At 44.7% G+C, this 20,405-nt stretch overlaps 1 long non-coding RNA gene across 1 annotated transcript in view; it reads left to right on the top strand.

Annotated features, from left to right (window-relative positions):
* Positions 1-585: 585 nt before the first annotated feature.
* The window catches only part of LOC106047396 (uncharacterized), a 29,506-nt gene continuing 9,686 nt past the window's right edge, over positions 586-20,405 (top strand). Inside the window, exons 1-2 of the long non-coding RNA XR_001213756.3 lie at positions 586-3,270; positions 15,380-15,411. This is a non-coding gene — a long non-coding RNA (uncharacterized lncRNA). The remainder of the gene's footprint in view (positions 3,271-15,379; positions 15,412-20,405) is intronic.

Raw genomic sequence — 20,405 nt, 5'->3', positions numbered from 1 at the left:
CCATTAACATATTTATAAAAACATTTTTTCTTATCCTTAACCAGTGTGGTCCTGTGTCGAGTGTTGCTCGTCATGTCCATGGGCAAGGCCCAGCCCTCCTGGAGAGCCCCTATGAAACCACACCTGAGGAGGGAAGGAGAGTTTTACTCCCTCCGGACACAACAGCTCCATTTCTGCGCCTCTTCAGAGAAGAAGGGAAACTAAACACTGGCACACAGTGACAAAGGCAGCTTGGTGTCTCTGTGTGGCACAGCATTTTTTCCAGCCATGTTGATTCTTCCTCGCATCCATACAGCCCTGTGTTGCAGGCCTGGGCCTGGCTGCAAAGAGGTTGACTTCCTCAGTAGCAGCCTTTCTGGATGGTGCTATGCTTTGTACTTGTGATTAGACCATGTTGATAAGCCTCCAAAGGTGTAGAGTACCTCTGAGCACTGCCTGTGTCAAGGGTTTCTGTTTCTCAGTCTTCCCTGCTGAGCAAATAGGCTGAGACCAGGCCAGGGTTTGGGAGGGGACACAGTTGTGACAGCTGACCCAGACGGACCAAAGGTCTATCCCATACCATATAGCATGGGCTTTGGTCTTTACAAAGCAGCCATGGTACGATGACTGGCTGGAGATCGGTCTCCTCGTAGGGGGTGGTGAATGTCTGCCTGTGCCACTGGGGTCCAAGGGAGCAACCTAGCATGTTCTTAGTTGCTGGCCAGGGTCAACCCACCTCATCCTGTTTAGAAAAAGGGGACCATTTATTGTGTTTTGTACACTCATGAGAGACAAGGAGAGTCCCTGTGTAGGGGCACAGGGTGCAAGAGGGGTGCTGTGCAGCCAGTCTGATAGCATGGGTGATACAAGGGATACTGGGCATGGCCCTCTGTGTTCTTCTTTGCCTGGGCAGTGCCAAGCCTGGTGGCCAGGGTGTCCCCCTGGGGCAAGGGAGTGGTGTCAGCTCTGGGTGATACCAGGCTGGGGCTGCGTGTAGCTCTGGCCCCGCGTCATCAGGAGGGAGCTCCAGCGACCAGTGTGACATTCCATGGGGCCACTGTTCCTCCCCATCCTCGCTGGGACACATGAGCACCAGCAGCTCCTTGTGCTGTGGCCTGTGAAAAAAATCTCTAATAATTTTCTTCAGACAGGATTTTCTGTGAAGCTATTTTATTTGCGATTGCAATGGCGGGCATCCTGTCAATTAGGAGCATATTATAGTAAACAAATCATAACCTTTTATTCCCTATTACCCGACACCTGATCACCTCCTCTGTTTCCTCATTGGCTGAATACTACAGGTTCACAAGCTACTCGATGCTCCTCTATACAATTTTTTTTTTGATCAACCCTTTAATTTCTCCTTTTTCCCTTTTTTTTCTCCTTACTTATGTTTTGAGAACTTGTGATCTTTGTTTTACTGTTCTCACACTGCTCATCCTGTTTTTCTCAAGCTTCTACCTTATTTTGGAACAGTGAGGCCTTCTACTGTCCACTTATCTACTTAGCATTTCTCGTTGTTCTGACTACACAACTACCTTTGAATACAGAAAATTAGTTCTCTACTGCAAAAACACAACTTAGTTTCTCACAGGCCCAGGGACCCCAGCATCTCCTGTGGGACGGGTCAGTTTGTGGCTCTTGGAAGCTTATGACTAGAGTTGGCTCTAATGGGAGGGAAAAGATGGGGCCCTGCTCTGTACTGTTCCCATTCCATGCAAACGGATGACGGAGCCACACACACAGAGGCCCAGGCCACGATCAGGCCTTCAGCAGCCTCCCTCACAGGTGATATCTCTGCCATCTTGAGAAAGGGCACAAGTAGCAGCAGTTGCGTGGCACAGCCACCCCTCACCTTGTGCTGCTCTTGAGCACCTCTAAGCCCTACAGCAGCCACCTGCTCCTGGGAAAGCATCTCAGAGACCCCTCACTGTTTGTGGAGAAGGGACCAGCTGCCCTCCTCCAACACCCCCTGCCTCTTCTTGGAGCCTCTGCAGCTTGCAGGTCAGAGACCTCCCTGACAACCCTCGGGCCTGCTATCCCCTCTCTTCACCGCATTCTCCCCTTGAGTTTCTTTTCCTTCAACACTACAATCAGTAGTAAGTATGTTGCGGATCAACAAATCAATTAGTTAGGGAGAAATTCCTTGAATGAGGAAGCCATTTTTTTGCTTACAACAGTAGGTGATGGACAATGTGGGCAAGCCCCAGGACCAGCCATGATGTGGGACTGAAGTAGCTGCAGTGCCTGTGAAACTCTGTCAGGAGCCTTGTGGCTCAGGGTGGAGCAGGCTGTCCTCATGCAGCCTATGGGTCCCACATGGAGCAGATATCCATGCTGCAGCCTGTGGAGAAGCTCCCGGTGGAGCAGGTTGATGTGGCCTAGAGGAGGCTGCAGCCCATGGAGAGCCCCCGCAGGAGTAGGCCTTGGGCCGGAGCTACAGCCCATGGAGAGGAGCCCATGCAGGAGCAGGGGGTCTGGGGGGAGCTGCCGCCCATGGGGGACCCATGCTGGAGCAGTTTGCTCCTGACAGATAGACCCCATGGTACGGAGCCATGTTGGAGCAGTTCTTGAAGAGGTGCTGCCTCTGGGAAGTCCACACAGGATCAGTTTGGGAAGGACGGCATCCCGTGGGAGGGACACCGTGTGGAGCAGAGGCAGAGAGTGACTGTGAAGGAGACAATGCGTTAGGGACTGACCGCAGCCCCCATTCTCTGTTCCCCTGAACTGCGCACAGGGAGGAGGTAGAAGGTGGATGGTGGGGTAGATGTTTTGAGTTTGCTTTTAGTTTCTCACTGTTGTAGTCCGCTATTGATAGGCAATAAATTACATTGATCTCCCTACGCTGAGTCTTTTTGGCCCATGACAATAACTGGTGTGTGATCCCCCTGTCCTTACCTCAAACCCCTGAGCCCTTTTCATCATATTTTCTCCCCCTTTTCCTTTGAGGAATTGTAGTGAGAGACTGGCTGTGGTGGAGTTCAGCTGCCCACTCAGGTAAAACCACCACACTCGCCAAAGCTATCTGCCCTGTTCGGGCGCATTCCGCAGCAGAGTGGCAGATCACTCTGCACATGCATGGGCTTTCTGCAGCCGGGGAAGCCCCAAAGGATCGCCAAGAGCACCCAGGGGCCGGCACCCCGATTGTGAGCGGCTGCTGTGGCGTGGCCAGGGCAACCAGGAGCGGTGGCCACACCCCACCCTTACATAGGCAGCCCCTGGGCAGCGAGAGCCACCAGTGTGCGGGGCAGCAGGCAGGGGCAGTGTGGCACTGCGCGACGGAGGGTGCAGGTAGGGCCCCCCCGGGAGGCAGGGACAGTCCACGGGCCAAGCAGGAGGCAGCAAGTATGCCAAGTTCACCTTAAACACAGATCTCCACAGGCCAATGGTGCACACCTTTCCTGCCTTAAGGATCATTAAGGCAGAATTGTGAGCACTTGTCTCAGGGAAAAAAGGCTGTGGCTCTGGCTGCACAATCTATCCCAGTGGTGGCTGATGCCTCCACCCAGACGGAGCTACTGAGGGGTGAGGGTGCAGTGCAGGCTTCTGACTGCTGGAAGTGCCTAAATCTTTTGCCTGGTTCAGGGACAGGCAGTGGACCTGCTTGCCAAAGGTGTGCTCAGGTGGAGGACTACCTGCAGATGGTAGCTGAGCTGCAAGAGGCAGTGAGAAGGCTACTCAGCATCAGAGAGGCTGAGGAGGAGTTAGCTGGATCCTAACACAGTCTGCAGGGGACCCACAGCCTGTGGCAAAACAGACTGAAACTCACCAATACTCACAGAAGGGAGGAGGACCAGTAACACTGGAGGGTGGAAGGTGGCAAGAAGGACCAGCACGAGAAAGAGTCGTCCCCCAAAGCCTGAGGTGCCCTTACAGAACCGCTTCACCCCTTTGCAGACTGAAAAGGAAAGATCTGCTGCAGGCAGGGTGAAGCTGAGTAAAACAGCCCAGTCTGCTCCCCACATAACTAGCCCAACTAAGAAAAGGCAACAGGTGATAGTAGTAGGAGACTCTCTTCTGAGAGTTATGGAGGTGCCCATGTGCCAACCTGATCTCTTGAGTGAAGTTTGCTGCTTATCAGGGGCTCATATGAGGGATGTTACCAGGAGACTGCCAAGCCTTGTACAGCCTAAGGACTATTATCTGCTGATGATGTTTCACACGGGCACCAGTGATGCAGCCAGGAGCACTCTGAGGAGTATCAAGAGGGATCACAGAGCCCTGGGAGTAGCAGTTAAAGGACTCAGGAGCACAGGTAGTTTTTTTGTCTGTGTACTGGGTCTGGCTGGGATGGAGTTAACTTTCCCTGCAGCAGCCCATACTAGTGCTGTGCTCTGCACCTGTAGCTAGAACAGCATTGGTATCACATGAATGCTTTTTCTATTGCTGAGAAGTGCTGGCACAGCATCAAGACTCCCTCTAAACCCTCTCAGAGTCAATAGGCAGGGGGTGAGCAAGAGGTGGGGAGGGGACATCACCAGGGCAGCTGACCTAAACCAACCAAAGATATATTCCTTACCTTGTGGTATCACATTCAGCAATAGAAGGTGGGAAAGGGGAAGGAAGAGGGGGGGCTCTCGTTATGAAGACGTCTGTCCTCCCAAATGCTACCCCTATTGAGGTCCTGCTTCTTGTGATGTGACCAAACATTGCTTGCTGATGGGAAGTAGAGAGTAATTTTTTTTCTCTCTGTGCTTCCACATGGCGTTTGTTTGTTTTTCCCCTCTTTCTTTTCCCTGTAATTTAATTAATTAAATTATCCTTATCGCAACCTGTGAGTTTTTTTTTTTTTTTTTTTTTTCTTTCCAGCATACTTTCTTCCCCCCCTCTTCTTTTGAGGAGGGGAAGTGAGAGAGCATTTGTGGTCATAGAATCATAGAATGGCTTGGGTTGGAAGGGACCTCAAAAATCATCTAGTTCCAACCCCCCTGCCATGGTGGAGTTCAGCTGCCCAGCAAGGTAAAACCACCACATTCAGTCCCGCTGGTCAAAGGGGAGGGGATTGAAAGGGCCAGTTGAATCTGGCAGATCAACAGATGGTTGCAGGACTGGTGTCATGGACAGGAGTTCAGCTACATATTCATCTGCCAGCCTGGCTGCAGCTTCAGGACCAGCTTCTGCCCTGGCCGAGAAGGCAGCTTCTCTGTCCTTCCTTTCTCAGACTTGTTGTGGGGTGCCAGGGTAGATCCCTCCCAGAAATCCTCACCCAAGGTCTGGTGAACCACAGCAGAGAGCTGCTGAGCCTCAGCAGGTTGAAAACCACCTGGTACCCAGACTTGCACACTCTGAAATAAACAATACCTAAACCTAGTGTGCATATTTGGCTTATTGCACACTGGATAACAAATCCAAATGTTTCATTGGACAAGGGTTTTTGCCAAAACAGATGGGACAGCCTTAGACCCTTGCCAAATTGTCTTGCTGACTAGTGGTGGTGAGAATGGATCTCCAGGACTCCAGCATTTTGACTGGTAATTCCTGGGATCCTCTCTCTGTCTGGAGGTGGTAAGCAACTCAACAGTGCAATCCCAAACATAAGTGAGACACTGGTTTTGACTGAAGCGAAAAAGGTGGTCTGGAGGTTTTGTTAAAGTTATAGACTGGGATGGCTTTTGGCAATAGTTTCATACGTGCAGACAGTGATGACCAGAGTGTATGGAGTTGCGGGTATAGACCAATTTGTTTGGAAAAATGGGGACTAGTCCTTCCTCCAAAATAAGGCCTTGTTCACTTTTGGGATGTTCAGAGGGAATCCGCTGACTAAAGGAAAACTAAAGCAATACTGCATGCAGTGCTGGCCTAAATATAAAGTGGATGGCTGTGGAAAGATGGCTATAATTGGGCTCTTCGGAATACAATAGTATTTTACAGTTATTTTGTTGAAGAACCAGAAAATGGGATGAAGTACCTTATGTGGATTTGTTCTTTTTTCTTCTTTTTTTTTTTCTTTACAAAATGACCATAAGATTAGAAAAAATGAAAATTATTAATTAAAGCTAGTAAGGCATCGATTATGGTAATTGATAAAGAGAATAAGCATCTGCCCTGGTGTTATTCAGCATTTTATGAAAGGTTATGTGAAGCAGCTGGAAAATGGACAGATTTGAATCCAGATGATGAGGTAAATAATGTAAACAGTCAGCTCCGAATATCCAGAAAAAGATGGACTTTCAGGGTGTCCACTTCCCAAGTAATTGAGATAGCTTATAAGGCATATATTAATAGAGATGAAATAGGGAAAAAGAAGAGACAAAAGGAAAAACAGAAAAATGCAAAGATGCAGGCAAGTCTACTTGCAACAGCCATGGTCAAAGCCCAGATGTCATCCTGAGGGAGCAGAGCAGTAGGACACTCAGCAGAGAGAGGGGAAGAGTAAAATACACACATCTAATCCCCACCCCTCTGATTTGTAGAATCATATCATAGAACCATAGAATGGTTTGGGTTGGAAGGGACCTTCAAGATCATCTAATTCCAACCCCTCTGCCATAGGCAGACATGCCAACCACTTGACCAGGTTGCTTAGGGCCTCATCTGACCTGTTCTTGAACACTTCTAGGGATGGTGCATCCACAACCTCTCTGGGCAACTTGTTGCGGTGCCTCAGCACTCTCTGAGTGAAGAACTTTCTCCTAACGTCTAATCTAAATCTCCACTCTTTTAGTTTAAAACCATTCCCCCTTTTCCTATCAATATCTCACCAACCAAAAAGTTGTTCTCCATCTTTTTTATAAGCCCCCTCTAGGTATTGAAAAGCTGCAATGAGGTCTCCCTGGAGCCTTCCCATCTTCAGGCTGAACATCCCCAGCTCTCTCAGCCTTTCTTCACAGAAAATGTGCTCCAGCCCTCTGATCATCTTTGTGGCCCTCCTAACACATCTGATCTTACAGATCCACATGCTTTATATGCTGGGAGCCTGAGATCTGGATGCAGTACTCCACGTGGCCTCACAAAGGCAGAGGAGAAGGGTATAATCACCTCCCTCGATCTGCTAGTCGCTCCTCCGTTGATGCAGCCCAGGGTGCCGTTGACCTTCTGGGCTGCAAGCACACACTCCTGGCTCATTTCAAACTTTTTATCCACCATATCCCCCAAGTCCGTCTCTGCAGGGCTGCTCCCAATGAGTCCTTCTCCCTTCTCATCAGGTTCACATGGCCCAGTTTTCTAGCTTGTCCAGGTCCCTTTGGATGGAATCCCTTCCTTCTGTTATATCAGCTGTACCACTCAGCTTGGTGTCATCTGCAAATTTGCTGAGGGTGCAGCTGATGTCATTGTCTATGTCTTTGATAAAGATATTAAACATTACCAGTCCCAAGACGGACCCCTGAAGGACACCGCTCATCACCAGCCTCTACTTGGGCATAGAGCCATTGATCACAACTCGCTTGGTGTGGCCTTCAAGCCAATTCCTTATCCACTGAATGGCCCACCCTTCAAATCCATCTCTCTCCAATTTAGACATAAGGATGTAATGTGGGACCATGTCAAAGGCTTTAGAGATGTCCAGAAAGATGGCATCTGTTGGTCTTCCCTTGTCATCTGATGCACTCACTTCATCATAGAAGACCACCAGATCAGTCAGGCAAGATTTCCCCTGAGTAAAGCCATGCTGGCTCTCTCGGATCACCTCCTTGTCCTGCATGTTCCTTGACATTGTTCCAGGAGAATCTGCTCCATGATCTTTCCAGGCACAGAGGTGAGGCTCACTGGGCTGTAGTTCCCTGGGTATTCCTTTCTACCCCTTTTTAAAATGGGAGTGATATTTCCCTTTTTCCAGTCAGCAGGGTCTTCATCTGCCTGCCATGACTTTTCAAATGTGGTAGAGAGAGGCTTGGCAACTACATCAGCCAGTTCTCTCAGAACCCTGAGATACACGTCGTTGGGTCCTGCAGACTTGTATCTGTTCAGTTTCATCAGGCGATTTCCAACATGTTCTTCGGTTGCAGTGGAAAGGGCTTTGCTCCCCCAGCCCTCACCAACAGATTCAGGAAGGTGAAAGACATAGGAAGCCTGACTGGCAGTGAAGACTGAGGCAAAGAAGTTGTTGAATATTTCAGCCTTCTCCATGTCTGTTGTTATCAGTTCTCCCTTCTTGCTTATCAGAAGGAGAACACCCTCCTTGGCCTTTCTTTTCTAGCCAATGTTCCTGTAGAACCCCTTCTTGTTAGGTGTTTTTTTGTTTTGCTTTTTTTTTCGTATCCCTTGCCAAGCTCAGTTCCATCTGTGCCTTGGCTTTCTTGATCTCATCCCTGTATATCCGGATGGCATCCCTGTACTCTTCCCAGGCCACATGTCCCTGTTTGCACTGCCTGTGCATTTCCTTCTTCCTCCTCAGTTTGACAAACAAGTCCTTGCACAGCCATCTCAGTTTTCTGCTCTCACTGCTTGCTTTCTTACACATGGGAATGGAGAGTTCTTGTGTTCAGAGAAAAACATCGTTAAAGATTTGCCAGCTCTGTTCATCTCCTTTGGCCCTAAGGACATTGTTCCAAGGGATCTTGCCCTCTAGGATTAGGACTAGCTGGAAGTTCACTCTTTGGAAGTTTGGAGTCCTGCCTTTACTCTTCGCCAGACCTGTATTCCTCAAGATCACAAACCCAATCAGGGCACAGTCACTGCAGCCCGGACCCCCTCTAGTCTGAACCTCTTTAATGAGTTCATCTGCACTGGTAAGCATCGGGTCCAGTAACGCTCCTCCTCTGCTTGGTTTGTCCAATACCTGGACCAGGGTGTTATCCTTAATGCACTCCAGGAGTCTCCTGTATTGCTTACAATGTGCTGTGTAGATTTTCAAGCAGACATTCAAGGTGGTTGAAGTCCCCCATCAGGATGAGAGTGTGCAAGCATGATGCTTCTTGTAGTTGAAGCAGGAAGGCCTCATCCACAGGCTCCCCTTGATCAGGTAGCCTGTAGTACACCCTGACCACAAGGAGTCCTTTGTTGGTCAGGCCCTTAAATTCTACGCACAAGCTCTCAACATGTCCATGGCTGTTTCTCAGAGGCATCTCTTCACAATGAATGTACCAGTACCTACAAGAAAGCAGGAGAGGGGCTCTTTGCCAGGGAGTGTAGTGAGAGGACACAGAGTAATGTTTTTAAACTAAAAGAGGGTAGACTTAGATTAGATATTTGGAAGAAATTATTTTCTATGGGGATGATGAGGCACTGGAGCAGGTTGCCTTAGAAGCTGTGGATGCCCCATCCCTGTAAATGTTTATGGTCGGGTTGGATGGGGCACTGGGCAACCTGGTCTAGTGGTAAGTGTCCCTGCTCATGGCAGGTGGGTTGGAATTAGATGATCTTGAAGCTCCCTTCCAACCCAAACATTCTGTAATTCTATGATTCTTTGTTTCTAGGATTCTAGCATTCTGTCAGTTTGGAAATCCTCCTAAATGACCTGAGAATCTTGCATATAAACAACGCTGAGAAATAAATTCACTGACAAAGCTTACAAAGTTGGGGAAGAATATCAGCTACTAAACTGTTAAATCAATATTTCTTGAAGCCATATTAAAAACAAAACAAAACAAAAGTTTAAGAACAAAACCAAGAACCTGGTTTAGACACAAACAACAAACACATATTAAATTCTCATTTAAACCAAGTAGAGAACATGGAAATATCAAATGTGACGAATGATGTCACTGCCTTATATGAACTTCTAAAACAATGAACAAGTTTGAAGGGTAGCTTAGAATACACTGTACAGTGTTTCTCCACTCTCCACCTTGCTTGCTGTATGCAAAATCATGTAATTCCTAAACCGTATTTCTCTCAGAAAATACTTTTGTAAAGAAAGAGAAAGTAGGAAAAGGAACAGAATGAACATGATATAGGCTGGTTCAAGGTTGAAAGAAACAACAAGGTTGAACGAAACACCTTAAACTCAAGGTTGAAGAACACAATAGGAAAGAGGCTGGCACTGCTTATTTTCTTAGATCAGAGAAGGAGGTCATGAGCTTCATAAAAATCATGTTACATTTGTCCATGATTTTAGGGTCTCAGTCCAATAATATCACCTTTTGAATATTGACATAAGACTAGCAGGCTGGCATTAAAGTTATTGAGCCAATAAACATACACATACCTCCACCCTACCCCCACCCCCACCTTGACTTTAAACTCATAAATTAACAGTGCTCAGCAAATGAACTCATAAGGACCTCTGTTGGCATCCTCCCATCAGACTAGTGGTGCTGATATCTTCACAGCTTTGCTATTTGAAATCAGATCAGCCATCTAGAAATGCAGAGTCAATTAATTTACAAGCTCTTCTGATTTAACCTTGTTCTAACTACCTGCAGTACTGAGAAATCAACTGACATTGACCTGTAGATATATAAAAGCAGAAAACCGGGTCTGATTAGACCACACATACTTCTCTTCCATGACATAGATGAAGCAAGTTAGATAAATCCATCAACATTAAAATCCTGCAAATGACCAGTAAATCAGCAATGATGATTGGTGAGCTACTGGAACTTTTAAATCCAAAGCCCAGTGATTCTTGGCACTAACTTCGAAAACTTAAATGGGTTCATCCTCTTCAAGAGGGAGAAAAACTTATTCTGTCATTTATAGGCTTTTAGCTCAACTTTTGAGTAGGTGGATGTCTCAGTCCTCTGCCATCTTTCTTCCTCCTTCAGAAAGATCAGAGATATCACTAAAGAATGTACTTTTTCAACAAATAATGGCTAAGGATTTTCCAGTGGTCAAAGGTGGTAAGAAATGGCACAGTCTTGGCAAGTCTTTCACAGAATCACAGAATCATTTAGGTTGGAAGAGACCTCCAAGATCACCTAGTCCAACCTCTGACCCAACACCAACAAGTCCTCCACTAAACCATATCACTAAGCTCTCCATCTAAACATCTCCTAAAGACCTCCAGGGATGGTGACTCTACCACTTCCCTGGGCAGCCCATTCCAATGCCTAACAACCCTTTCAGTAAAGAAGGTTTTCCTAATATCCAACTTAAACCTCCCCTGGCACAACTTTAGCCCATTCCCTCTCGTCCTGTCACCAGGCACGTGGGAGAATAGACCAATCCCCACCTTGCTACAGCCTCCTTTAAGGTACCTGTAGAGTGTGATAAGGTCTCCCCTGAGCCTCCTCTTCTCCAGGCTGAACAACCCCAGCTCCCTCAGCTGCTCCTCATAAGACTTGTTCTCCAGACCCCGCACCAGCTTCGTTGCCCTTCTCTGGACTCACTCGAGCACCTCCATGTCCTTCTTGTAGCGAGGGGCTCAAAACTGAACACAGTACTCGAGGTGCGGCCTCACCAGAGCTGAGTACAGGGGGACAATCACTTCCCTAGTACTGCTGGTCGCACTGTTTCTTATACAAGCCAGGATGCTGTTGGCCTTCTTGGCCACCTGAGCACACTGCTGGCTCATACTCCCAGGTCCTCTGCCAGCAGCTTTTCCAGCCACTCTCTTTCTACTTTGAGATTCGTTGTACAGTGTGCGAACAGGATTTTCACTTTCTTTTTCACAATGTTAATATTGCATGTAATTATGGAATTTCTTGGGACCTTAGCCTCATCTTTCCATTATTTTTTTCCCGTTTTTTGTCCTCTATGCTCTATCTCACTGCAGATGAAAATGCATTGAATTTCACCTTTTGAGTCTGAAGCTAGGGGAACAACTGAACACAGAATGGGCACTGGCAACTCCACCATGTAAATAAGAATGTTGGAACAGGTCCTTGAATTCACAAAATCACAGAATCACAGAATCACAGAATTATTTAGGTTGGAAGAGACCTCCAAGATCACCTAGTCCAACCTCTGACCTAACACTAACAAGTCCTCCACTAAACGATATCACTAAGCTCTACATCTAAACGTCTTTTAAAGATCTCCAGGGATGGTGACTCAACCGCTTCCCTGGGCAGCCTATTCCAATGCCTAATTCTCACATTTAACTTTATCCTAAACAAACAAGACAGAACTTTCGCTATTGCTACTTAATACATTAGTAAATCCTGTTGACATAATAAATTCCGTTCTTACCTAAGAGCTTGGCAAGCTATATAAAAACCATAGTGTCTATATTAATAGCAAGTAGACTATAATACAAATAAACAGGAAATGACCTCTTGTGTCAATACTACGATTTTATTTAACACTGTTTTATATGAAAAAAAAAAAGTGGTTCTGCCTATGTGTATTCATATAAGCAGTATGCAGTTTTAAGAAGATCAGTTTGTAAAAATATTCCCTATTTGGAAAGAAAATGGAAAGAGATTTGTGACCGTTTAAGCCAATGTCAAGAATTGCTTTAAGTAGTAGATTGTGGAGGCTAGATCCAAGAGTTTTTCAAGTTTTGCATCCATTTCCGTGTATGCCACTGATTTTAGCAAACTTTCTCTTTATTGCTTTACATTCTTCACAATAACAATATTATTACTTCATAACAAAACAGAATGCAGGGAAGCAGTAAACAGCCTGACTGTACTTTGTGCGGTTTAGCTATAACTGTAGTTGTGGTATCTAGAACAGAGATTTAAAAGAGACTCCAAACCAGATCCTGGGACAAAAAAAATGACAAATGTCAGAGAAAAGAGGCATCTGTGCAATTCTGTGTGTTCATGACACTTCCAAGCCCTGCCTTCCTGATTTCCAGAAGGACTGAGAATGCCAATTGCAGAAATAGTGTTTGGTTGTTTACACCTCAAAATAAAGATGCAAGGCTTGTGACATAGTAACCAGGCACCTCAGGAGTGTGACAGATTTTTCCACTGCTTTGCAGCACTGTGCTTTCTACGTAAATTCTGGTGGTACTAAATGCAATGTCTACACCTTGGGAGAGACACAGCAAATGAGAACAGCATTTAGTTTGTTTTGGATCAGTATTGTGTGAGTAGTCAATGATTACAGCAAGGTAGTGTGACAAAATGTACCTCTGAAAGAGAAGCGCGTTTCACACCTCATCCCTAAAAGTTGCTGGAGGATCATATTTTGTCCTCTCGAAATTAATTCAACAAAACAAAACTAAATTAAACTAAACTAAACTAAACTTAAACTTGTGTTTTATTTCACAACATTTTCAAGGAAATTTTGCAAAAATACAAAATGCAGTTAGGAGAACATTTCTACTTCACGTTGGAGGCAGATAGGTACTTGTTTCCCCTCAGCTTATGAACACTTCTCATACTATGCTTCAATCTCTTGAACTTCCATTTCTAGTGTTATTCACACGGGATCATTGACACAATGTGTATTTACCCAGCAAGTATCATAGCTAACAAACACTACTTTTGTAATCATTTGGGCCTGGTAAAACAGGTGGTATCACAGAATCATTTATGTTGTAAAAGACATTCAAGATTATCAAGTCCAACTATCAGCCTGACTTAACAGAATCCCATCACTAAACCATGTCCCTTAGTGCCATGTCCACATGTCTCTTAAATACCTTTAAGGATGAGCACTCCACCGCTTTCCTGGACAGCCCATTCCAATGCTTGACCACCCTCTCTGTGAAGGAATTCTTCCTTTTATCCCATCTAACCCACTCCTGGTGCAACTTGAGACTGTTTCCTCACATCCTATCCTCATCTGAGAAAAGGGACCAACATCCTCCTTGCTACAACCTCCTTTCAGGTAGCTGTAGAGAGCAATAAGGTCTCCCCTCAGCCTCTTCTTCTCTAGACTAAACAAAGCCAGTTCCCTCAACCACTTCTCATACGTCTTGTTTTCTAGTCCCTTCACCAGCTTCATTTCTCTTCTTTGCACACACTCAAGCAACTCAATATTCTTCTTGTAGTGAGGGGCCCCAAAATGAACACAGTATTTGAGGTGTGGTCTCACCAGTTGTGGTGGTTTTACACTGATGGGCAGCTAAACTTCAACACATATCTCTCTTACTCCCACTCCTCAAAGGAAGAGGAGTGGGAAGAGAAAATATGTTAGGAAAAAAAAAAAAGGCTCACGGGTTGATATAAGAACAATTTAGTTGAGGAGGGGAGAGGGGAGAGGGAAGAAAAACAAGCAAAGGCTGCATGGAAGCAAAGAGAGAAAACAATTATTCTCCACTTCCCATCAGCAAGTGATGTTTGGCCACACCTTGACCAAAGCAAGACTTCAGTACATATAGCAGTTTATTGGGAGGACAGGTGTTTTCGTAATGAGAAATCCCCCTTCTTCCCCTTCCCCTTCCCCTTCCCCTTCCCCAGCTTTTACTGCTAAGTGTGACATCATATGGTATGGAATACCCCTTTGGGTTTACGTCAGGTGCCTTGGTAATGTCCCCTCCTCGCTCCCAGCCTACTGGCTTTGTGTGTTTGGAGAGAAACTTAATGCTGTGCTCAGCAAAAGACAAAAATTTGGTGCAATATCAGTGCTGCTTGAGCTACAGGTGCAGAGCACAGCACTGTGTGGGCTGCTGTGGGGAAGCTTAACTCCATCCTAGCCAGACTCAGTACACCAGCGCCACATACAAAGGGACAATCACTTCCCAAGTCCAGCTGGACATACTATGTCAGATGCAGGCCAGCATGCCATTGGCCTTCTTGGCCACCTGAGCACACTGCTAGCTCATGATCAGCTGGCTCTCAGCCAGCACCTCCAGGTCCTTTTCTGCTGGGCAACTTTCCAGCCACTCTTCTCCAAGCCTGTACCACTGCATTGGGTTTTTTGTGACCCAAGTGCAAGACACGGCACTTAGTCTTGTTGAATGTCACGTGACTGGATATGGCCCATTAATCTACCCTATCCAAATGCCTTTGCAGAGCCTTCCTACCCTTGAGCAGATCAACAGTCCTGCCTAACTTGGTATCATCTGTGAACTTACTGAGGGTGCACATGATCCCCTAATCCAGAACACTAATAAAAATGTTAAACAAAACTGGCCCCAGTACTGAGCCCCGGTAAATGCAATGGTGACTGGCCACCAATTGTATTGAACTCCATTCACTATTACTCTTCAAGCCTGGCCATCAGGATACCCAGTGGACTGTATACCTCTCCAAACCATGAGCAGTCAGTTTCTCTAGAAGGATACTGTGGAAAATGGTGTCAAATGTTTTTTTAAAATTGTGGTGAACAACATCCACAGCCTTTCCCTCATGTACTAAACCAGTCATCTTGTGACAGAAGGAGATCAGGTTTGTCCAGCAGGATCTGCCCTTCATGAACCCATGCTGGCTACTTCTTGTCATGATTGTCCCATACGTGTCACGTGATATCGTTTAAGATAACAAGGTAACAAAGACGAATGAAATTTTGGAAAAATTAAACATTGGTGTAACACCAGACACTTGTATGCATTATAGAAAATACTGCTTTAACAGGCTTAATTTTTATGGTTGTGATTATTTTGACTGGATGGGTATTTTGCAAATCAGCTTTGCAAATATAATGCCTGAAAAATCATAAGCCTGTGCATTTTTTTTTACAGCTTCTTATAGTTGACACAGATGACACCCTATGGTGAGTTACTCCAGCTTGTATTCTTGGCTATTTACTCAAGGTCAATACTGCCTGTTGTTGTTGTTGCTGTTGTTTGTTTTGTTTTGTTTTGTTTTGTTTTTAATGCAGCTGCATACTTATTGCTGTGTTGTTGAGTTCTGCAATTCATAAAGAACAAATGCGTGGCTCCACACTGGCCAGGTAGTATAATTTTTAATAAAATTAAACTATAATAAAATTGGTTTAGGTCACTGGCAAGAGAAAGACCCAGCTGTCACTATTTTTTACTACATATCTCAGTTCTCAGCTCTCTCTGTTGTTTGTGCCTCCCCATAGCCAATTTCCAGTGCCTGTATTTGCAAGCACCCCACAGTCCTATGATTCTTTTTTGTGCCCTGAGCAGAACCAATGAAAGTGATTTGCATTGGTGAGAATGGCAGACTGCACTGTGACTATCTGTGCTGGTACCAGTAGCATTATAACATTTAAGAAAGTATCAGCACAGCTAAGGTTGAAATACTCTAGCCTTACCAGTAAGGGACCATGTAATGTCTGGAAATAATATGAGTGAGCACCCCACTCTAGTCAGTGGACACCAGAAGGATTAACATATACATTTACACAAAAGATCTTTCTTGTGATGTGTGATCACAAGAAAAATATTAGAAAGTTAGGGAGTCCATATCTTAGAGTTTTATGTACAATATACTTGCTGTCTGAACTGCAGATGTTTTGAACAATCTGGTCTAGACCTGATAACAGAAGTAAATTACAAAACAAACTCTCAGAGATGCTTATGTAAAAATTGAGTCCAAGTGAAAACAACGGCAAAATTCTCTGTCAAGGATTATCCACTGGTCTACAACTGCTCCTTCATACAGCATTTTAAGCTGGTTAAAAATCTTTACCCTGCTTACTACTGGTACTTCACCACCATAGAGACATCTTCTGCTGCAGTGTTAGGCTGTTTATTACCCTTTGAAGACTAAGTTTGAAAAAGAAATAGAAGTTCCTTGTCAAGATTCCTGTTATCAAGATACCTGAATGACTGGCCCTATGAATAAGATAGAATCACAAGATGGTTAAGGTTGGAAGAAACCTCTGGAAAGTAATCTGCTCCAACCCCCCTGCTCAAGGAGGGCCACCTAGAGTAGGTTGTCCAGGAGCATGTCCAGATATGTTAGCTTTTAAATAGCTTCAAGGTGAGAGACTCCACCATTTCTCTGGGCAACTCTTGGGCTTTTTTCAGTGGTGCCCAGTGACAGGACAAGAGGCAATGGGCACAAACTGAAACAGAGGAGGTTCCCTCTGAACATTAGGAAACACTTTTTGACTGTGTGGGTGACTGAGCACTGGCACAGGTGGCCCAGAGAAGTGGTGGACATAAATAGATTATTTATAAACATAAAATATATTATATAAAAGTAGATGATAGTACACATAGATTTAAGCATTTCCTTTAAACTAGAAGATACCACAGCACTGTCTCACTCTGTGCCAATTAAAAGGGGAGAAATGCTAGTAACTCAATCACCTGCAAAGATTACAGAAGGATGTTTGGATTTACCTCAAGAAGTTTCCAGTGCCAGAGCAGCTGAAAAATAACAGATAAATTTCCAAACCTGCTTAGTGAGTGAGGCCTGCTAACAAGTTTGCAGCCACTAAAATGATTGTTTTTGTGGTGGTTATCTGCCCTTTGCCCCTCTGAAGACGTGGGGTGTGGGAAGCTCTGCTCAGTGGGTTTCTGAACAAAGCCAGATTTTAGATGTTTCCTTTTGGGCTAAATAAAATAGAAAAGAGCTAGCCATGAGTCAAGAGTATCTGGGTTCCCGTTTGTTTTTATGTAGCTACAGGAGTGTCTCAGAGGGTTTTAGTGGGAAATCTCTAGCTAAATGGCATATTCTGATGTCCTTGCTTGTTCCTCTCCTCCTTTTTTTATGCTAAAAAAGAAACTCTTCCCTCCCTCCCCAACTCTTCAATACTTCATTTATGTTTCGTTTTCCATTCTTTTTTCTTTTCCTTCCTTCTTATTCTATGAAAGGAATAGGAGGGACAGCAATAAGTTGAATGGAAATAACTGAATTTTGACTGAAGCATATTGGGTATCAGGGTAGATACTGCAGTATGGAGGTGTCTACAGGCTGGAGATCTTCCCCATCCTACTTTATCAAAGGCACTTATTCATCTGCAGGAAATGTTTTTCCCATCTCAGGTATCTCAAACTTCTGACACTGTACAGTGACACTATTCTTCCATTCAGAGATCCTCATTCATGCCACATCTAAGACATAACTGAGTTTCAATATAAAGAAAACTTCACCTCCAACCTGTTCACACAAAGATAGCCTAGCCTTCAAGCCATGAAGTCAGAGCAGAGCTTCCATATAAAATGAAAAAAAAATAAAAAATAAAGCTTAAAAATAAGCCATAGAAAACTTTTTATATTAAATGTTTGACAAATTACAAAGATATTTATACAAATCTGCTGTGAAAAAAAGCATTAGGTGTAAGGCTTCTCTAGGGACAACGACGCTGAAGAAAAGCTGTCAGCTTTTAGAGAACACTTTACTGCTGTCTCACAGGTAGCTTGTAAGGAGCAGTAGAGAAATTGCTTTCTGTGGAAACAGTATTACAGAATCATTTATGTTGTAAAAGACCTTCAAGATTATCAAATCCAACTATTGACCTGACCTACCAAGTCCCATCACTAAGCCATGTCCCTTAGTGCCATGTCTGTCTGTCTCTTAAATACTTTCAGGGATAGAGACTCCACCACTTTCCTGGGCAGCCTGGTCCAATGCTTGACCAACCCCTCTGTGAAGAAATTCTTCCTAATGTCCAATCTAAACCTCCCCAGCACAAAAAATATTTTTGAAACATCTAAAGGCACACCATATAAGTATGAACAGGTCATGGCTAGGGGACAGGATTCAGATACATGGCCAGGTAGGACTTCTGGTCTGCTCAGGGTCATAGGAAAACCACTCAGAAGGGAGAATGTGAATTGAATGTAAAACAAAACAAAACAAAACAAAACAAAAACTTCAGGATTAACTGAATGGTTATTCCACAGTGGAAACTTCAAGTAAGGCATTGTCCAGTCTCAGATACAATGCTCATTGTAAGCTGTTTGTGAAACACTCATACTTGCAGGCTATTTGAAAGTCAAAGAGAAAAAAAAAAAAAAAAAAAAAAACAAACTTGGAGGTTTTTGTTTGATTGTTTGTTTGTTTTAATTATTATTGTTATTTATTTATCATCTGTGGCAGGATGAAAAGTAGGGGATCTGTTGTTCTAAGGCAGAAAATGATGCTCAGAGTCCCTGGGGCTAGATGGAATTCATCTCAGAGTGCTAGAGAAATTAGTGGACATTATAGCAAGATCAGACATTATGTCTGGACCTCTCTCAACAGTTTACCAAAAGTCATGGGAGTCTGGGGAGGGCCATGCTGACTACAGGCAGCATTATGCGTATCTACAGAATGCATGAGAGAAGACCAAGAAAACTACAGACCTATTAGTCTAACCTCAGTCCCTGGGAAAGTTATAGAGAAGATTGTCCTGGGGGATACTGAAAGGCATTTAACTAACAAAGTTATTATGAGGTTTAGTCTGCATGTGTTCATCAAGTTGAAGTCCTGCCTTAGTGTGAGAAAAATCTCAAATAATTTTCTTCAGACAGGATCTTCTGTGAAGCTATTTTATTCGCGAGTGCCCGCGAATGGCAGGCGTCCTGTCAATCAGGAGTGCATTTTAGTAAACAAATCATAACCTTTTATTCCCTATTACCCAATGCCTGATCACCTCCCCTGTTTCTTCATTGGCTGAGTACTACAGGTTCACAAGCTACTCAATGCTCCTCTATACCATATATGTACAATTTTTCTTTTTTTCAACCCTTTAATATCTCCTTTCTTATGTTTTGAGAACTTGTGATCTTTGTTTTACTGATCCCAAACTGCTCTACCTGTTTTTCTCAAGCTTCTACCTTGTTTTGGAACAGTGAGGCCTTCTACTGTCCACTTATCTACTTAGCATTTCTCCTTATTATGACTACACAACTACCATGGAACACAGAAAAGTAATTCTCTACTGCAAAAACACAACTTTGTTTCTCACACTTAGTAGTCTGATCTTCTATGATGAGATAGTGGTGGATCACCCCCTTGGTGCATGAAGGGAAGGTGGTTGATGTAATCTTCCAGGATTTTAGTAAGAACTTTTCATCCTTCTGGACAAATTGTCTAACTGTGAGATAAGCAGGATCACACTACGCTGGGTGATGAACTGGCTTGAGCTCAAAGGACTGTAGTAAATAGGGTTACGTCTGACTGGTGGACAATCACCAGCAGGGGTCAGTTCTAGGGCCAGTCCTATTAAACATTTTTATGAGGACTGCATCCTCATCAAGTTTGATACTAAACTGAGAGGTGCTGTTGATTCCCTGGAGGGACAAGAGGCCTTGCAAAGAGATCTAGATAGATTGAGTACTGGGTAATTAGCAAATACTTGGAGTTCAACAAAGGTAAATGTCAGGTTCTGTACCTGGGATGGAGTAACGCCAGACTCAGGTACAGACTGAGATGAGCGACTGGAGAACAGCTCAGCAGAAAGAGCTCTGGGTGTGCTGGTCAACAGCAGGCTCATCATGAGGCAGCAGTGTTCCCTGTCAGCCAAGAGGGCAAACTGCATTTTAGGCTCTGTTAAATAAGACAGAGCCAGCTGGCCAAAAGAGGTGTTTCTTCTGCTATATTTAGTACTGGTGCAGCCTCACCTTGAATATTGTGTGTGGTGCTGGGCTCTACAACTTAAAAAAGATGTTAAGGCCCTTCAAAGTGTCCAGGGAAGGCAACAAAGCTGGTAAAAGAGGTGAAAGGCAAGTCTTATGAGGAGAGACTGAGGGCACTTGGACAGTCTAGTCTGGAGACAAGGAGGCTAAGAGGCAACCACATTGCTCCTTACACCTTCCTAAGGAAGGGAAATGGAGAGGAAGGTGCTGGTCTCCTTGGTAACCA

The sequence above is a fragment of the Anser cygnoides genome, chromosome Z (genome assembly GCF_040182565.1).
Source record: "Anser cygnoides isolate HZ-2024a breed goose chromosome Z, Taihu_goose_T2T_genome, whole genome shotgun sequence".
NCBI lineage: Eukaryota > Metazoa > Chordata > Aves > Anseriformes > Anatidae > Anser > Anser cygnoides.
The sequence above is the reverse complement of the archived record's forward strand: the minus strand, read 5'-3'. Positions and strand labels throughout refer to the sequence as shown.